We start from the raw sequence: 19360 nt of genomic DNA, 5'->3' as shown, positions 1-19360 counted from the left end.
TCACGCACAACCCGTGCCACCCACCGCCGCCCCCGATGCACGACTGATTTGTTTGCCGTTCGTGTTGCCCACAAATGCTGCCGCCGTTCGGGCGTCGGTGTCACTACAAGTGTGGCGTAAGTGTACCGATCTCTTTCTCTGTGTGTGTGGGTGGGTCTGTATGTGTGTCGATGTTGCTATAATGTTTCCGTTCATGAGTGCGTGCCCGCCCGACCGCGTGTCCGCGCTTGGCGTCCCAAAGGGGCCAAAGGACGAAGCCACCCGAAGCCAGCGCGAGTGTCCCCAGCGCACAAGTGGTGAAAAAAAAAACCCAGGTGACACACACCTGTGCACACACACACACACGCTATGAGAAACAATACGTGTGTGCGGAGAGTGCAGAGTGACACTTGACTTCGACGTTCGCTGCGCAAAGTGCTTTCGGGGGAAGCGCTCTGCTTCGAGATTTGTTCCTTCGGCACCGCCGCCGCCGGTTGTTTCTTTGTTTTTCGCTTCGCGACAGTGTCCACATGTGTGTATGTGTGTGTGTGTGTGTGTGTCTGTGATTTGCTTTCTCTGCATTGTCACGCACGCACCAGGGACACGCGTGTGTTTGGCCGCGTTTTCCCCGGCGCCGGGACCACGCGGTGTCCGGGAACAAAGGACGCGGCAGGACCCGGCAGAACGCACGGGCGGCATGATGACCACCAGTCCACCACTACCATCCACTACCGATCAACCGAGCTCAACATCGGCGGCGCTGTCGTCGTCGCGTGTGTGTGTGTGTGGCCGTTTGTGGTTTGGCAGAGTGCAGAGTGCCGTTGTCACTTTTCGCGAACACCCTGAGGTCCCGAGATCCACGACGGTTCGAGTCGGCCGCCGGAAGTCGGCCGGTCCGCAGACCCTGTTGCCCCTGTTGCTCTGCTAGTGTATGTGTGTGTGTGTGTGTCGCGGTGGCCCTTTGCTACCAGCCAGCCGCCAGCCCAACCGAATCAGGTCTTCATCAGGACACTTCAGGTCTATCAGGTCTATGCTAGGGCCAGCGGATCCACTGCTCCACATTTGAGGGAACTTGAAGAAATAGTCCAGATCCAGACTCAGACTCAGGTTCAGCCTCAGGATTCGGGTCTATCGTCAGGACACTTCAGGTCCTATCATGGTCCACGGCCAGGGAGTTGGAGCCACAGATCCACATTTGGGGGAACTTGGAGAAAAAGTCTAGATCGGTGTGACTCAGGATTCTGGTCTATCGTGAGGACACTTCAGGTCCTATCATGGTCCAGGGCCAGGGAGCTGGAGCCAAAGATCCACATTTGAGGAAAGTTGGAGAAAAGTTGCAGATTGGTGACCCAGGATTCAGGTCTATCATCAGGACACTTCAGGTCTATCAGATCTATGCTAGGGCCAGCGAATCCACTTGAGGGAAGTTACAGAAAAGGTCCAGATCGGTGACTCAGGATTCAGGTCTATCGTCAGGACACTTCAGGTCCTATCATGGTCCAGGGCCAGGGAGGTGAAGCCACAGATCCACATTTGAAGGACTTGGAGAAAAGGTCAGGATTCAGGTCTATCGTCAGAACACTTTAGGTCCTATCATGGTCCAGGGCCAGGCAGCTGGAACCAGAGATCCATATTTGAGGGAACTTAGAGAAAAGGTCCAGATCAGTGACTCAGGATTCAGATCTACCGTCGGGACACTTCAGTTCCCATCATGGTCCAGGGCAAGGGAGCTGGAGCCACATAACATTTGAAGGAAGTTGTAGAAATGGTCCAGATCGGTGTCGCCCACCCAGTCCAACCTGGAACTACAGGATTCAGGTCTTTTGTCTAGACACTTCAGGACACCATCATGGTCTTGTCAGGGTGCTGTAGCCACAGACCACATTTGAGGGAATTCAAGGGCTAGAAGAAGCTAAAAACACGCCTCCCCCTCACTGGCTCGTGGGATCGTGGAGGAGCATCGTGGCAAAACTCCGGCAAGCTGGCGTGGAGCTCAACAGGCGCCCACCGACACACACGTACAGTCGAAGTCGTTTATATGTCCTTTTTTCGCGGTTGTTTATGGCTCGACACGGCCGTGTGGTGGTCACAGTGTTTTATGCCTTTCTTCTGCATCCAACAGTCCACGTCCACCGGCCGAGCCCCGTCTTCCGCCTTCCATTTTTTAGTTATTTATTTTGGTGGCCGTTTTTGTTTTCTTCTAACGGGCGCAACCGTGCATGCACTGCATCCGTTTCCGTCTGTTGCTCTCCGTTCGGGGTGAGATTTGGGAGTGGGATTTCGGAAGGGGCATTTTTTTTTTATTAGAGTCTCTTGTCGCTTGTCGCCTTTTTGGTACGCAAAGTACGCGAGTTAGGGCCCTCCAATGCGCAGTAACCCAGTCCGTCGCGCCGGTGGCGGCGTCTGGTGTCGCCGCGAGTTCAGGGCCGCGGCGCAGAATTCCATTGGGCGCCGACACGGGGCCGGATTCTGCGTCTCGCCTCGCGACAGAGCGCGAGAGGTCCCGCGGTGTTTATTTTAAGCGTCACGCACGACACTCGCGGCCAGCGCTTCGCGCATCGTGTCGCGTACCGCGAACCTCGAAAATAGAATCCACCCGTGACCCGCGGACTCTCTGCGACCCGATATTCAACGCCGTTTCCTTTTTTTTAACTCTCCCTCTCTGTCCCCCACCCCATATCTGTGTATCACTCTATAGCTGATTTTCACCGTGTTGTGTGTGTGTTTGGGGAGGAAAATGTACGATCTGCGCGGAAGATGAGTGAACGGCGGTGACACAGAGTGACAAGCGCCCCACCGGCAGCAGGAAGTTGCTGAGATTGCGGCACGCGCAAGAAGTGAAGTGTGTGAAGATTCAGCCAGCCAGCCAGCCAACCAGCGAGCCAGCCAGGAACGGGCCAAGAACTTCTGGAAGTGACGTAGTGAAGAACACCCAAGAAAGTCTAGACGACGACGACGCCAAACCACCGTCGGTGACACACGCGCGACGACCGATCGCCGTGCTCGAGCGAACTTCAACAATCAACCTCCAGAACCTCGGTGGTGCCGGTTCCGGTCGACACGAGGGGACGAAAGTGTGTCCGTCGGCTAATTGCTTCATTGGATTCCGTGCTCCCCAAAACGGCCTTACAGCAGCAGCAGCGGCAGTGCGTGGCAGCCGCAAGCGCTAGCCGCGACAAACGGACGCAAAACGGTGCGAGTGTGTGAAACGTGAACTGTGAAGGCGAGCCGCTGAGCTGAGCGGACTCGGCCGATGGTGGTCGGTCGGGCCAATGTCACAGCAGTAGCAGCAGCAGCAGCAGCAGCAATCTCTTCAGCCTCTACTACTGCCAGGAGGAGGCCTCTGGTGCCAGGAGCACCGAACGCAAACCACAGGTGAGTCTCTGGAGCCTGGAGTCAACAGGCATCTGTCAGCCGAAAGTGTCACACTTTTAGCTGTCAGTTTTGGGAAAAAGGAATCCATCAACAAACAAACACGCCAATTGGGTTCTTGAGCCGGAAACTCTCATTTTCTAAAACAATGACAAAGAGATGACCACTGCCGTCAACTCCGTGGCGATATTGCCAGATGATAACAGCTTTTGGTTTTGGCCTACAATTGGCACATATGGACTTAGAGTGGGCGTATTTTTTCGCGTTTCGCGTGCCGTACATTGGTCACTAAGAATGGGCACAAAAGTGATTGAAAATTATCTGATCAGAATTCGATGGTTGCCATCGGCATTCCGAGCCCGACCAGCCCGAACCGATATTGTGTTCCGCTTAATGTAATGACAACGTAAAAACTTTATGATGGGAAACAGGTTTCATTTTAAACCTTATTTTTCATGTGCTTTTTTTAAAGTCCTTGTTTGAACCTAGAAAATAACTAACCACCGTACTTGTGTCGGAAACATATTCTCATTTTCCCTGGGTATCATCAGGGGATACGATACTCCCCGCAGGCATCGCGCGTGGACAAGATTCGCGCACGCTCCTTCCGAGGTTCCGAGCGCGCGTTCCGCTAATGCTAACCAAACAGTATACCGGCCACGCACACACACACAGACAAAACAACAAAGCAAAACAATGGCGAAGGCGAAGCGAGGTCAACATGTGGCCGAAAAGAAACCAGCTCCCCCGACAGAAACACAAGGTGATCCCCGATAGCCAATAGTGGGCGGACCTGCTAGGCCGGGCGCTGGGGTCCGTTGGAAGGGAGGGGGGGGGGGGGGGCGGGGGGCGGGATGGGGTCTCAACACTCAGTGGGCGGTTGCGGCAAAACTGCGGTGCTGCGGGTGCTAAGCGCGAACGAGGTTTCTCCACTCCACTCGCAGCGGAAGAATTGGGTGAGCTCTGCTCCTCGCGCCAGGGTTCACCGATAGCTGGCCGGCAGCGAATGGTCCTCCGCCACAGAGCATACCATAGCATTCACACACACACACACACACACACGCAGCTAGTATACGCATCAAGCAGAACAAACAAACTCTCGATACCGCCGTGTAAGCGAGTCGGGATGCGAGAGTTGGGATTGGTTGGGATTTTATTGTTCCGCTGTGCCGTCTGTGGACGCAGGAAAGGGGCAGGAGCACACAGGGAGAGCACTCGGGTTGTCGGGAGATGTTCTAAAACTAGCACACCTAACGCAGTGAGAAATGGGCAAGTAGGATGCGAACACAGATGGGCTGAAAAGTGCCGAACCCGAGCAAGAAAACGCTTCCAGATTTTCGGTTCAGAAGGGTTCCATCCATCAAGATGGATTCCCGAGGCGCCTCAGATTTGATTTGCCTCTTGATGGGAGCGAAATTTCTTCATTTCCTTTCACTTCCGGAAGGGGCCGGAAAATTTGTTAAATAATCAGCCAACTCCCGAAAAATGATCCCGAAGCGTCGTGTCGACACACGCTTCGGAACCCTCGTACACGACATTCGAAGGTTGTGGGTGCGTTTGACGCGAGGCGATCCACTCGAGTGGGTGGGTGTGCACGGGTGTTTCTTCACCTCCAAGTCCACCACCAAGCCACTGATGATCCACATTTCCAAGTCTACCAGGGTCCACAATAGACCGCAACACCGCAACGTGGACAACGGAAAGGGCTGCTGTTGTCCACGCGTGACGCGGTCCATTCCGCGGCGGGCGCAGTTGCGTAAAATGTCGACGCGCGACATTATCTCTAATGTCGGCCGGTGGTCGGTGATGAGTCGATTCCCCTTGCCACCCCTTCCCAACGAGAACCATACCATCACGGGCATGTCGCGCGGCCGCGTGTCTAATCTGGGCCCGGGCCGTCTTGGATTATAAATTCTTCCACACACACCTTCGCTGCTAGGAGTGACATTTTACGAGCCGCCTATTTGTACTACCCCGCCTTCACCCCACCACCCATCCCCGGAGCCGAGGCCCTTAAATGACGTGTTAAAAGTCACCCCGCAAAACGGTGCGCCGTCTCTTTCGGGTTTTTCCTTTTCATATTTCATTAATTGCCAACACATTCCAACGATAAATTAGGGCAAAACCCCTTGGCCGGTGACTCGGGTTGGCGCCGCATTTAAAAAAACCCCAGCGCCAAGCAGTGCCAAGGCGCGCTCCAAGAGTTCCGCGGTCGGCCGAAGAAGTCCGAGGTCGATGGTCTAGCGCGCGTGATGGCCGTGTGGATTGGCAGATTTATTTGATCGCCGACACACAAATCTGGCTATGGGCGAGCATATCCGCTGAACCGGAGGCGATTCTGTGATTCTTCACCTCCGCACGATCTCCGGTTCGGGTATTGTGCCTGTGCCTGACAATTCTCGCGAGCGGCTAGCTAATTGGTCCAGCTTCGATTTTTATGGATTCCAAGATTGACCTCCCTCAAAGCCAGCCTGCAGAGACAAAGAGAGAGAGAGAGAGAGAGGCGTCAAAGACTGGGCCACCAACCAACAACTCGCAACGGATTACGTCAACGCGTGGACGGACGTGGAATGACGAACGTGCCCCATCCGGCGGTCCCAAGGATTAGTGACGGCACACACAGGCAGGCAGGCAGGCAGCCAGGGCCCGGGAGAGAGAGAAAACGGAGGATGCACGTCCTAAGTCGCCGCAAGTACCGCCGCCGCCGCCAACGGTGGCCAACATAACCTGGACCCGGCGAAGACTTAATTTGAAACACGCGCTCGCGCTCCGCGTTGCTTGTGGAGATGCTTGGGGTTGGCGTAGGGAAGCATGGCGCAAACATGCCCCCCTCCCCGCCCCCCCCGCCTCGAAAAAGATAATGTACCGTATTATCGTCATGCTGTTGTGGTGCGGCGCTGGTTGGGAGCAGCACTCAGAAAGTGCATAAAAAACCCAAAACATCCGCATCCCAAAAGGGCGCGGCCGACGAGGCGATGTCGATCTGGATTTGTGGTTTGGACTTGGATGTGGCCCCTCAACTGGCCGGCAGGCAGACCGTGCGCTGCTGATTAATGTCTACTATCGACAAGTCCCGGCCCAAAGTGGGTCTGGTTTTCGGGTGTCCGCCCTTTTTTCTTCTGCTGATAATTTACATTTCGGATAATGTTGTGTTTCGGTGCCCTGTGGATGCGTTTTCGGGTTAGCTTTTAATGCATTTCGTTAACACCCGTTAACCCCGGAGGGCCCGGGAGCTCTCGAACGTCAATTATTGCGGTGGCGTTGAAGAGCGCGTTCGCTGCACTTTCTTCGGCTGCGGTTGTTGTTGGGAAATATCCTCCCCAGATCCGAACTCCGAATCGAACCGATACAACAAACACGACTCACGAGCTTCACGAATGACTTAGATTATCGGGTAGCACGCAGCACTTAAGTTAGATCTTGCCACTCTTGCGCCACCTATCGCCATCAGGTGGCTTCCAGTGGGGCTTCCAATGGTGTTGGACCGCGATTCTATTCAGGTCTGGCGTTTGTGATACTCTCCCAACTTCCAGAACACAGGAACACCTGGCTCGCGTTTGCAGATCCCGCGGTGCTCAGAGTACGCGGGGTCTCAGATTCCTTGTCTGAAAGTCTGGTCTGGCCCCCGGTCACAGAGCCCTCGGACCTGAACGCACACCCACGCCGGGTGATGTATTAGTAATCGACACGGGTCGCCGCAATCGCCAGACTGGAAAAGACTGCAGAGAGTGCACCCCGCGCACCGATATGCAACGGGACCCCGAACTCGAACTTTCGTTAAGGCAATTGGTTCATGGCTCAATTTGCCTGCCTTTTGACCACCATCACCACCCAGTGCTAATTGGCCACAAAATGGACGAGGACAAACTGAACCCGGGGGCCGGGGTGGCTCGTAAATCATGCTTCATTTTGCGGCATGGAGCTGCCATGGAGCGTATCAGTTACTGGCTCAAGCGCGAAGCAGTTCCATTAATAATTGTTAATTAAATTTCGGGTTCCCGGGTTCTCGGGGCCTTGACGTGACATCTGGGCCAATCGGAACGAACGGCGGGGGGGGGAGGGTGTTTCTCCGAATGGGGGGACCCCGATACGTGATCTTTCGCATCCAGGAGCTACTTATACCGCAAAAAAAACTCGGCTCCTCCGGTCGGGGTCACCCCCATGTCGTGTGCTCCTGGGACGGACTTGATGGCGGGTGTGAGGATGCAGGGATGTGGGAATTTTCCCGGGGACAAAACTGGGCTTCTTATCTGGCCCCACCTTATCGCAGGCCTCACACAGGTTCAGGGCACATCACCACCGAGACAGCCAATCCCAGGCCAACTTTCGTCCGGAGTGGGCCGCAAGATTTGGGCCCGGGATGATCAAATTAGTCCACAAACTCTTGGCAGAACCCCCCCGCAGAACCCACACCCGCCTCAGGCGACAGACGGAGAGTAGACGCCACAATAATGGTTGTGCACTGCGCGTTTGAAGTGATTAAAAGTGAAGCCCGAGATGCAATCGCCAGTTTCGTCGTCGTCGTCGTCGTCCCGGGATCCTTCCTTGGTTCGCTTCCGGGCCTTTCGCCCTTTGATGTTCGAAGCAGGCCGATAAAACTGCGCACCGAACTTCATTCGGTTGAAACCCCGTTGATTACCGATTACTGACCCGACCCCCACCCCCCCGTGACACTAGGCGCCTTCCCCAACTCCGCAGACTATGGTTCAGAAGTGCACGAAAAAACACGCTGCGGCACCTACAGTATGTATAGGGTGATTCATCAAGTGTTTGGATTTTAAGCCAGCGATTGACTTGACTTTTAAAACGTCACACAGGGGTTCTGGAGATTTTGCGTCCTATCGGGTGGTGGTGGTGCCACCGCCGACGACGACGACGATGCACCCCTTTTGCATCCGTCCCACTCCGGCGAACTACAAAATCCCACCGCTGTCGCTATTGATATTGATGAATTGCTCCGTGGAAGCTTACTTCCGGGTGGCTGGTGAACCGAACCGAATCCTGCTGCTGCTGCTGCTGGAGGTTTATTTTGTGTCGCCTTTTTTTCGCAATTTTCCTTTTAAGTGGGCGGGGTGGAGGGGCTAGAGGGGAAGCGATGGGATGCGATGCAGGCAGGCCAGGGCCCCAGTAATAATTGCCGGGAATTCCGGAATTCGATCGGAAGAAGCACAGCGCCAGCGAAAAGCAGCAGCAGGGACGGCCGCATCCTTTTGCATTAGCAGCAGCCGCAGGAGGGGTGGGGAGGCCAAGCCTTGGCTTCCCCTTGGCTTCCCCCTCCGGCTGATGGAAGGCTGTCGTCGTCGATGCTCCAGTCCGAAACGCCGACCGGCTCCCGGGCTCGGTTTATTTAATTTCACGTTTTGGTCGCATTTCGGCTTCCGTTTTTAGCCGATTCTCGCTCTCCCTTTCCCTCTCTCTCTCTCTCTCCCGCAGTCCCCGGGACTTTGCGCGTTGGCTTCCTGCTGGCCAAGTTCCAGCCAGCCAGCCAGCCAGCCAGCAAGCATTATTGGGACCGGCCGATGTCGGCCGATAAGCGACCCTGTGGTGTGGTCTGAACTGCGCACCGCCGATAGGTGACCGTCCCCGGGTTCCCTGCACCTCGCACCGGGGGGCGGATGTGGCCCAAGAATGCGCACGGATGGATCGACAGTCGGCCGTCGGCCGTCGGGAGCATGCGTCATCGGCGCTATCGTCATGTGCGCATTGCGCATTACGATTTCGGGAGGATGTTGTCACCGCGGTGACGCATACGCCAAGAGCCGAGCCGTGTGATAGCTCAGCTCAGTGGTTCAGATTTTACGACCGGCGGCGGCGCCACTTCCGGACATTTGTCACGCCGGGCGATTGGCGCCCCGTCTGCGAACCGAAGGACGACCGGCGCCGGAATCTGAGCCAGAGAGCGACCGATGAAATCATCATGGATGGCGGGTCGTGGCGCTGACGCGAGAGTAATTCGCGTCCAGACTCCAGAACCTTGACCAGAAGGCGGGCACGCAGTTTGCAGTTTGCTTGGCTGAGCCGAGAAGTACGCTACGCAAACCACAACACAACCCCGGCAGGAAAACGCTTCCCGGTTTTGGTTCTGAATTGGCTTTATTCATCGCGAACGTCATCTCAAATCTATCGGGATTAGTGAATGGATTCATCTTCTGGCGCGAAGGAGACCTCAGAGTTTTTTTTTGTGGGTTTCGTTTAAATGGTTAAATGTTTCGTTCTGCATCATCGGTGTCGGTCGATTTCGAAGTCAGCAAACCAAGTCAGCAACACTATTCAAGCCATTCGCTTTGCCTGAAGAAAATTGAGAAGAAAATTATCTGTGATCCATGTGTGGTTTGAAACTAAACAAAAGTAGCCTAAGGTGTCCCGGAGCCCTCGGTCCTGGACGCTACCTGGAGGTCAGCTACAGTAGCAAAGAGAGAGAGGGGCAGAGAGAAAAACCTCGAGAGAGAAAGAGAGTAAGGATTTAGAGGCAACGCTTCCTATCTCTAACAGGCAGCAACATGGAACCTTCCATTAACCCGCTTCCGGTGGAGGCACACACACACACACACACACACGCGTCGAGTAATGTATTTCATTTACGTACGAGAGCCCCTCCCACCCCCACTGTGGACCCTCCCGGGGGCTTTTTTCTCCGATTGCTTCAATTGCACCCTTTTGCGGTGCGCGCCCAAGGACGCAAGGACGAATTTTTATTTATTCCCCGCCGCGGCGGTGGCCTTGCTCGCCTGCGTGTTCGATCGCTGTGGCTCCCGAGTTTCGCCCCGGCCCCCCCTTCGTCACCCTCCCCGACCCTGCCCAGCCGACCTGTCGGAAGCTTACACACTGTGGCTGTGACTCGGAAGCCGAAGCACACACACACACACACACGCATGCACACGACACAGGGAGCGAGGCGATCACCGCCCCCAGTCACCTCCCATCACCAGCTCGGCCCCCCCTCCCCCAACCCGAGAAGCGACTTGCCTGCCGAATGAATAATTCCCTTTTCTCTGGGCTCTGGACTCTGGGGCTCTGAAATGCTTTTCCTATTTATTTTTGCATTTTTCCACTTTCCCCCCCCCGCCCGACCCCCCCCCCCGCGGGGGGCGGGGGGGGGGGGGGGCGAATGCGCAAACTGGCTGGGTGGCTGGCTGGCTCGCCCCGGAAGGTGCGACGTGCCGCCGCCGCCGCCGCACGGGAAAATGAGAAACTTACCAAAGGATCCGGCAGGCGGCCGGGCACCAAAGCTGTCTCTCACTCTCTGTGTGTGTGTGCGCGGGGAAAACGGTTTCCCCCCCGCTCCTACCTCTCCCTTCCTTCCTTTCTCGGTTGGTGCCGTGCGTTTTCTTTGCCGTGCGGCTCTTTGTTGGGCGCTTTTTTTCTCTTCTTTTTCCTGTGTTGCCGAGCCGAGCGGGCGAAAATTTTGTTTTTCCAAAAGCCTTAAAATAATTTTCCCGTTTTTCCCGTCCCGAACTCGGCGACGGTGTCACGGCGCGACGACAGCGGTGCGCCAATGAGGCACGGTAAAGGTAAAGTTAGATGTTGATTCCAAGAGCTTTTTTTCTGCTCGTTCGCTTTTGCTGCGCAGCGGGCGGGCAGCCGAGGGATGGGGAGGACGTGCTCTCCTTCCAGCCTCAGAGGTCCCCGGTCCGAGCCCGTTTTGCCAAGTATTGTTTTGATATTTCCTTCAAAAGCAAACACACACGCTCTGCCAATACCAAATAACGTTTCTGGTCCGAAAATATTGTTCTTGCAGAACACCCGCACACACACACACACAGACGTGGTGGGGCGCGCGAGTGTTGCAGAACCTCCCCCACAATTTTTCGGTGCCCAAAATTGTTTGCTCTGCTGCCTACCCCGCCACCCATCGCACCCGGACCTTTTTCCACCGCCACGCGCTCATAATTATTCCACAATGTAAATGCGGCGAACGGGCTTCGGCTTCCGGAAGTCCGGTCAGGATCGACCGGGGCGAGCCGGACTCCGGACACTCCCGTCCCCGGGGTCCCCGGCAGCATTTGCCAGACTCTTTAGGGTTTTCTTCCACTGCCTTCGGGTTTTTACAGCACCGAAACGTGGATCAGTTCAGTCGAGAACTATTACTGCCCGATTCGAGCAACAGCTCGAATAGACGGCCGCCGCCGTCGTCTGACTTGTTGATGTTGTTACCTGCTAATGTTACTGATCGTAGAACCTTCGCTGGAACGCTGGATTTACGGGAGGACTTTCCGGCCAGTAGACGTTACTACGTTCGTTACTCCGTTACTCAGTTGGAGGCCCCAGATGTTGCACCTTCATGTGGTTTTTCGCTCGATTTCTTCGCTCGGAACCGGACGATTTGACGTTTCGCCGAAACCGAAACCCATTCTTGTTTGATTTGTTTGACTGATTGTCACGAGATTGATTTGACGCAGCCCCACCCTCACCCTTCTTATGTCATCCTTGACTGTCATTTGCGAAAAGCGTGAATGTGCACACCCATTGTGAACCAGTAAATGCCCGAAATTGTGTCCCGATAACCGGACGTCGTCGTCAGCAGCTCTGAGAGCAGTCCCCGGGACGACCTCGATTTCCGTACCGCAGGGAGCCGCTTTCTTCCGGCGGCGGCGGCCTCCAGGAACTCGACAATATCAAACGAATATCGGTCGGTGGTCCCGTCCCGTGTGTTACGTTATCTGCTGCTGTTGCCTTCGTGGCCCGCCATAAAAATTGGCAACCGGTGAGCCCCGGAGGCGCACAGGAGGCGAAGGAGCGGCAGCGGCAAACAAGCAAACGAGCTGGAAACGAGCGGATCGAATTATGCTGTTCGGAAGCTTCCTCGGAAACGGCGACTTTCTTCGGCCAACCAAGACGGCTCCGGCGGCGGCTAAGCTCACAGCATGCAAAACAGCGACAGCGGGCCAAGGCACCGAAAAAGGAAAAAGAAACGAAAAGAAATACGAATAAATACGTGTGAATGTCTGGGTCCTGGGCGACCATCCCCCCCGGGGGCGGGTGCCGGAAAATTCAAATCAAAACGAATAAAAAAAAATAAAACAAGACCGCTTCATTCCGGCGTTGAGGCGGCCCGCCCCGGAAACAGGGGCCTTTGATTCTCGGGGTATCGAAGAAATACACCGCCACCACCCACTCCCCCCCCACCACCCCCGTACCGAAAGGGGTTCAAAATTGAGTGGGATTTGGCTTCCGAAATGCCGCTTCCGAATAATGTGACAATTCCTTCGATGTGGAAATGGCCGCCGATCGGCCGCCATGCCGCTGGCCCAGCACTTAGGGAGTCGTCCTCCTTCTCCTCTTCCTCCGTCCGTGCCCGTTATCGTCGGGGTCTTTTATGGGGGCCACTCTAAAATGTAAAATTTGTCCTACACCCTCCCCAGCCCAGCCCGCCCAGCGATTTATGATAACAAAAGTGGGTCCCGGTCCCCCGAAACCGAAATCAGTTCCCCGAGGGTGCGGTGCGGTGCGGTTAGTTGCGGCGCATAATGTCCCCCCCCTCCCCCCTGATCGGTCGTGTCCTGGTCACACATTCCCGGCGGTAATTTGCATAAAATCACGACCCGGCGGCGGCCCGACAGTTACGAGGCTCTTCGCCGGGCGATCTCAGAAGCACCGGACCCGTCGAAAATCGGTCTGTTTAGTGTCCGAAAAATCGCCCAGAAGCTCCCCAAAAGTCCAACGGCCCGGGGTTCTGGGCGCCCCATTTCGAGTGCCGCCCGGCACTTTAGATAGCGAGAGCCTTTTTCGGTCCGCGTGCGGTTCGTGCTCCCCACCTCCGGCACGAGCCAGAAATCAATCATGCCGCCGCCCTGAGACCATCTGGACAGAGGGCAGGCGGCAGTGCACTTGCTTACAGCTGTAGCGGGCTGATTAATGGGGCACATCAGGGGCCAGAGACCAGGAGCTCCAGGAGTAGGCGGCCAGCCGACCACGGCCACGTGTCTCGATGGTCTGCGCTCAGTCCACGTGGCCATTCCCTAACTGACTGAGGGACGGTACCAGCCGATGAGTCTTACCGATGAGCTACGCAACCTCCAGTGACTCACAGCAGGTGCAGCTGCACCTGCACCTGAAAGCTCCAATCAGTGGCCCGAACAATTATGAGCCATGTGGCCACTTGTCACTTCCGTCCGTCCGTCCGTCGGCAGGACCGTAGCCGTATCGATGGCGCCCTATCATCATCCTAGACCTCGGCAGCCCGACCCCCGTCAGGCAGAAGCCCCCGAGACGGAGTTCCAAATAATTAACAAACAAAGCGGCGGCAGAAAAAAAAACCCGACGCCTGATAGACTCCGCGAGACTTCCAGTGGGGCCAGCAAATACTGGGTTGTTCAGTAAGTGTTGCGCTTCAACAACAGAGGGCCAGCGTTGCTACTAGCCACGTCCACGTCAAGGACGTCCAAAGCCAGCAACAACACCTGAGATCAACTGCAATCGTGCAGGGTGCAATACGGTATTGGAATCTTTTGGCTATTTGGTCTCAGAAGACAAAAAAGCAATCCAATTGTTGGAGCATCCATCGTATCCATCGTAGACTTGGCACCATTAGCGACTTCCATCTGTTTCCAGACCTGAAATCATGCGTGGAAAGCGTTTTCCATTAACTGATGACGTCATAACTGGTATGGATCATTTGGAATCTCTTTCGGAACCAGTGGTACCGATGCACCGAGGGAGGGACTATTTGAAAACACCATAAAATGGCATTCTTCTCATCGAACCGCAAAACTGATCGAACAGCCCGGGGTAGCCTCTAGGACTGCACACGCTCTCGATGCCCCGGACAAGAATGTACTCCGCCGCCCTGTCTCTGTCTGATAAATCGCTGAGTGATTGTTCGCAGTACATCTCTCTCCCTGGAGACCGATAGCCGCCGCCGCCGTAGTAGCCGGGTAGTTATTGGGTTGGTGCTATTCAATTGATGAATTGCTCAATTTGCTAGGCCAGACAACACCCGGCCGGACCGGACTCTGTCCGGACTGTAAGTGGCCGGATCATCCTGAAGGGAGGGGGGGGCGGTAACAGCTGCCGCACTAATTGTTGGTCGTTCTCCCGGTTCGGTGTCGGCGCGTCACCTTCCGGGTCGGGGGGAGAGTCTAGAGTGAGTGCGTTTGAGTATAGTCCTGGACGCTCTATCTATCGGGGACGGCACCTGTCACCGGCACCGTGAAGTCTCGATGACGAAACGTCAGCGCGTCATATCTCTCCCGATCGGGACCCCCCTTGTGCGGGGTGGTCATCATTGTCAACGGCAAACAGCGGCGGCGGTCGCCGGTCGGTCGGTGCACCGATGCGCAATTGACATGGCTCCGTTCTTCACTTCATTACGCATCCGGCTCCGGCAGGTTCTCAGGCTCGTGTCTCCCGATGGCACCTGGTTGGTCAATTTTCGAATTTTCACGACGTTCACACGACGTTGATGACGTCGTCGCCTGGTCGCCCCCGCCTGGTCGTTAGAGTGCCTGGAACACGCACTGGACACACTGTAACAGTGTGTCGCCCTCGGGGACTGGGACTGAGCACCGAGTCCCACCGGACGACGACTCCGAAAGCTGGACCCTGACCCGACACGACACGACGACAACGACGACGACGACGATGTCCGTCTGCCGTGCTCTCGGGGCTTCCTTTTTCTTTCGCTCGCTCGCCTGGTCTGGCCGATGCCATTAATCAAATTAGGTCCACGTCCACCGTTCCTCAGATTTACCCAGGTTTTCGGATCGGACGTGCGGGAACGTGGGAGGCCCCCATGTCTATGATGGATCTTGACACACACTGGCGGGTAGAGAGAGTGTGTAAAGTCGTATTCTCGAGACTCGCCGAGGTCCGAGTTCCCCCCACCCGGGCCGCCCCACCAGGATGGTGACACTTCAACAAAGTATCTCGCTGAGCCCTCGGAGTTGATGTCCGCGAAGAACCGCGGCCCCAGTTGACGACGTCGCGCGAATTAGTGGAAGCCCTTGAGCCCACCGCAGCTGGACCACCCAGCGGAGACGAGTGCAACAGGATAAACGAGTTTCCAGTGCGCAGTAGGCGAAAAAAGGCCAACACCACCCCATAATTATCGCCCTGGCAACTCGTTTTTTCAATAAATTTGACCAGTTCCCCAACTTCGACGGTCGACGGATTGAGACACACCAACGCGTCGCCACATGTATGTGTGTGTGTGTGTGTGTGCCGGTCGGCCGTGTGACAGTCACGCGCGGCTCATTCGCGGCCCGTACTTGTTGACCTCTCCGGCTTCGGTTGGCGGAACCGAAGTTGGCGATTGGCCAACGACGCCGAAGTTGGCCAAGCCACAGAGCGCAGAGCGACCCGTTTCCCGAAACACACTGTGCTGTGGTGTCCCGATGATCTCGATGAATCCCGGTGGCAATCTGTTTTCGATGAGTTCCTCTTCCTTGGTGCGACCCGACCTGGTCCTTGTGGCCTAGTCGTGTGTTGGTGGCACTCTTGAGAATCTCGCTTAAAGATCCCGGCCGGAATTTTTTCTCACCAAAAACTAGCCCACTTGTCACGCAGGCACCCGGCCCCGGGTTTTTCTTGTTTTGAGAAATTCGGAAATGTTGCCCCGGAGGGAGGCAATAAATATTTCAAACCACGCGGACACACAGTGTGCGTGCAATTTGAGCCCAGGCGCAGCCAGGCAATGGCTGGCTGGCTGGCTGGTCTGGCAAGTTTCTAGGCGCAAGTGTCGCTAGGTGTCGGCGCTCCTATTACACCCTCTTGACCCTTAGATGAGCCCAATTCCTATGCATCCTGGCGTCGGGATGTGACTCTGACCCGAAAAAAAAAAACACTTGAGCCCTTATTCCTTCCCGGACCAAACACAAAAAACCCTCAGTTCGGTCGCTTAACGCCACCGAGGGTCCTCGAGGGGGTGACGGCACAGGCACTCTGGGGTCTGTGTTTTTTTCTCGATATCTGGTATTTTGTTTTCTGACGTCGTTGTGTTGACTGCTAGAGTGACGAGACAGAGAGAGAGAGAAAGAGGGAAGGGTGCGAAAAGGAAGAGGCAACACCAGAGGCCAAGAAAACCAAACGCGTCTCCGAGAGTCTCCGATGACCGACCCGAACAATGCGCAACGCCCACGTGCACCCGGATTCCAAGGCCCCGGCGACGGAGAGCCTGTTTTTGCTAGCCCCGCGCTTTTCGGTGGTATTGAAATTGTATAGGTTTCGTTCCAAGATCGCGTACCCATCGCGGCTTCGCCCACACGACGATTCGGTATTCGACATCGAACACAAAGCGAAAAAAAACACTTAAATCGGATGGTCTGGCCTAGGCTGTGGGGGGACCAGCTCGTATGTTCGTACGTTGAGCCTGAGCCTGAACGAGCCCTTGAAGGTGTCGACGGTCCCACTGGTATGCCGTGGCAATATAACCTCTTTCAATTAATTATTAGAATATAGAATTTTAATCGTTTCCAAATTGGGGGCCACGTTTTCTGCAGCCGACAACAAACTATTTTTATTATTATTTTCTAATCACATCCCTGACACCAGAGCGTCGGAAAACGGCGTCGTGTGGTCAACTCCCGCAACACTTCCGCAAGACCGCAAGTTTTCAAACCATCATCAAACTTCGGTTTGGCTGTTTGGTAGCTCCACAGCAAGAGCATGATGATCGCCGTAAACCAAGTAATTGAAGTAATGGAGAAGTACTCCCAGGCAATAACACTTGACCAGGAACAAAACTCGGATTCGGAGTTTCGGATGCTTTAAAAACCAGCGGGTATTGTTTACCCAGAAAACCCTTTACTGCATAATGACAGTAGCTGTCAAACGCTTAGCTTTCAGCAAAAAAAAACCCTGACATTTAGTGACTCCTAAAACGGGGGCTACACGAAGCGTAAAATTAATTTTTAATGTCAAATCGTTTATGCTTCGTGTGGCAGGCTTAAAATATAGAAACGTCCGTCACCGAAATGTCAAACATGTTTACATTCGTGTTTTTGGCCCAAGAAAATAGAAATCGAAGATCGAATCGAAGAAAATTAATGAAAAACATCACAAATAAGAACTTACATTACCCTCTGTTTGTAAACAAAGCGTTTGACAACAGTGTTTACGCTCGGTGTTTTACGTCTCCGCGGACTCTGTTGACGTTTTGAACGATTGACGTGAACGATTTGACACTAAAAATTAATTTTACGCTCGCTTTTGCGCTTCGTGTAGCCTCCGCTTGACATTTACATTGAGTCCTAATGCCATCTGTTTGTAAAACCGCGCGAATTCTAATTCAAATTCCCAAATATGTTTTAATGTTCTGGCCGCGACCGGCCGGGCTTTGCTTCATTTGCGTTTGTGATGCGTTGCGCTATGTGATTTTTTATATTAGGACGGATTTTACACGCATGTACCCTGCGTGTATGTGTGTGTGTGTAAGGGACACACACACACACAGAGGGTGCGCTAAGCCGCCGCCGTCGCGACAGCCAGCCAGCCTCGGTGGAGCGTGGGTGGATTTTAAATAGTATGCTGCCTCCTATTTTTTGTCTTCGCGCCCTCGCGCGTGTCCGTTTGTCCGGGGGGAAGGTGGGGTGGGGGCGGTTGGAAAACCAGTTTCTGGAAGGATGCCACACGCGCTTAGCGCGTGGCTAGCGGGGGGACTCCCCGGACAGCCGGCCGAGCCCAAAATCCGATGGAACGCCGATGGAGCGCCACACGCTCAATCGACGGCGACTGAAGCCATCCGTGTACCTCACCGTGTGTGTGTGTGTGTGTGTGCGTTGGTAGCTGTTAATAGGCTTGATCTCGCCTGTGTGACGCCCGAGCCGAGAGTCAAGGCGACGAGAGAAGTCCAACGGCCATTCGGCCCAAAATGAGGTTACAGCCGCCCGCCGTGTGAGGGGACCCGTTTATCTCGCCATTCGTCAACTCCGTCTCATGCAAAAACATCTCGCCACAGTATCAACAAAGGCGAAGACGGTATTAATATACCACTTGTCGAAGATTTTGGCCAGTTTCTATCCGTCCCTCGTCCGCCGTCGTCCGCCGTCTATTGATGCAGACCTCTGCAGATGGTCTGGGCTCATTTACATTCTCGTTTTATCACCTCGTTCTTGGCTGGCGCTTCCTTCGGCTTTCCTTCGCCCTCTCTCTCTCTCCCTCCTTCTCGCTCTCTCACGCGGGGATTCGTAGTCTTTATTATTGAAATTAATTACTTCATCAACTTGTACCCTCCCGATGCGATGCGCGTTCGGGGGATTAAAGTCTGAAAGTTGGACCCAGCCAGCCAGCCAGCCAGCCACTAGCTCTCTAGCCCCCAGCGTGGTCGCGTCCACCTACACAAACAATTACGGCGACAGAGTCCACTTTGACTTTTATTTTACCCCCCCATACAGTATAGTTTCGAATGCACTGCACCTCGGGCAGGACCTTCGACGGAGTTCTCGACGGGCCCGAGGCCTTACGGTGCAGTAAACTTTGTTTTATGTCCTTCTGTGGCGTGTGAAGCAAAAGTGGGAAAAAAGGATTCCCGCCGTCCCGGCCAGGAGTGCCGAGACGAGGGTGTATCTTTTGCTGCGGCTGCTGCTGCTGCTGCTGGGAACCGGGCATCGGTCATCGGCGGACGGCGGACGGCGGGCAGCATCGGTGGAAAGAAAGCCCGACCCACCCCCCCGAGAAGGATATACGGAGAAATGTCGGCCCGGGGCGTGTATGGGTCCCACGGGACCGCTTTCGGTTCGGTCGGCAAGCCGAGAGAGAACACAGCACAGCAGAGAGACCCCGGGGTTGCTAGGTCGTAACTTGGCGGGACAAAACTTTTCCGCACCACACACCAGAAACCTGTGTTCCAGATGTGTGTACGCGTCCCCGCGTTTGCGTGTGCGTGTGTGTGTGCGTGTGGATCGTACTCTTTCCGCAGCAGCAGCCAGGGAAACCAGATTTTACATTGCAGTCCGAGTCCGGCTGGGCTGAGCTGCTGACGAAATGATGGTCTCGACCGAGACCATTATCTTCGTCAATGTATTCATAACACTAAGTTTATTCATTCCACCGACCTGCGCGTGACTACGTGCTG

At 55.0% G+C, this 19360-nt stretch overlaps 1 protein-coding gene across 1 annotated transcript in view; it reads left to right on the top strand.

Moving 5' to 3' along the window:
* The window catches only part of LOC128277600 (irregular chiasm C-roughest protein-like), a 136723-nt gene that overhangs the window by 96645 nt on the left and 20718 nt on the right, over window positions 1–19360 (top strand). The gene's annotated exons all lie outside the window — the stretch shown is intronic.

This window comes from Anopheles cruzii, chromosome X, assembly GCF_943734635.1.
Source record: "Anopheles cruzii chromosome X, idAnoCruzAS_RS32_06, whole genome shotgun sequence".
Classification (NCBI taxonomy): domain Eukaryota; kingdom Metazoa; phylum Arthropoda; class Insecta; order Diptera; family Culicidae; genus Anopheles; species Anopheles cruzii.
Note: the sequence above shows the minus strand (reverse complement) of the source record. Positions and strands in the feature narration are given on the sequence as shown.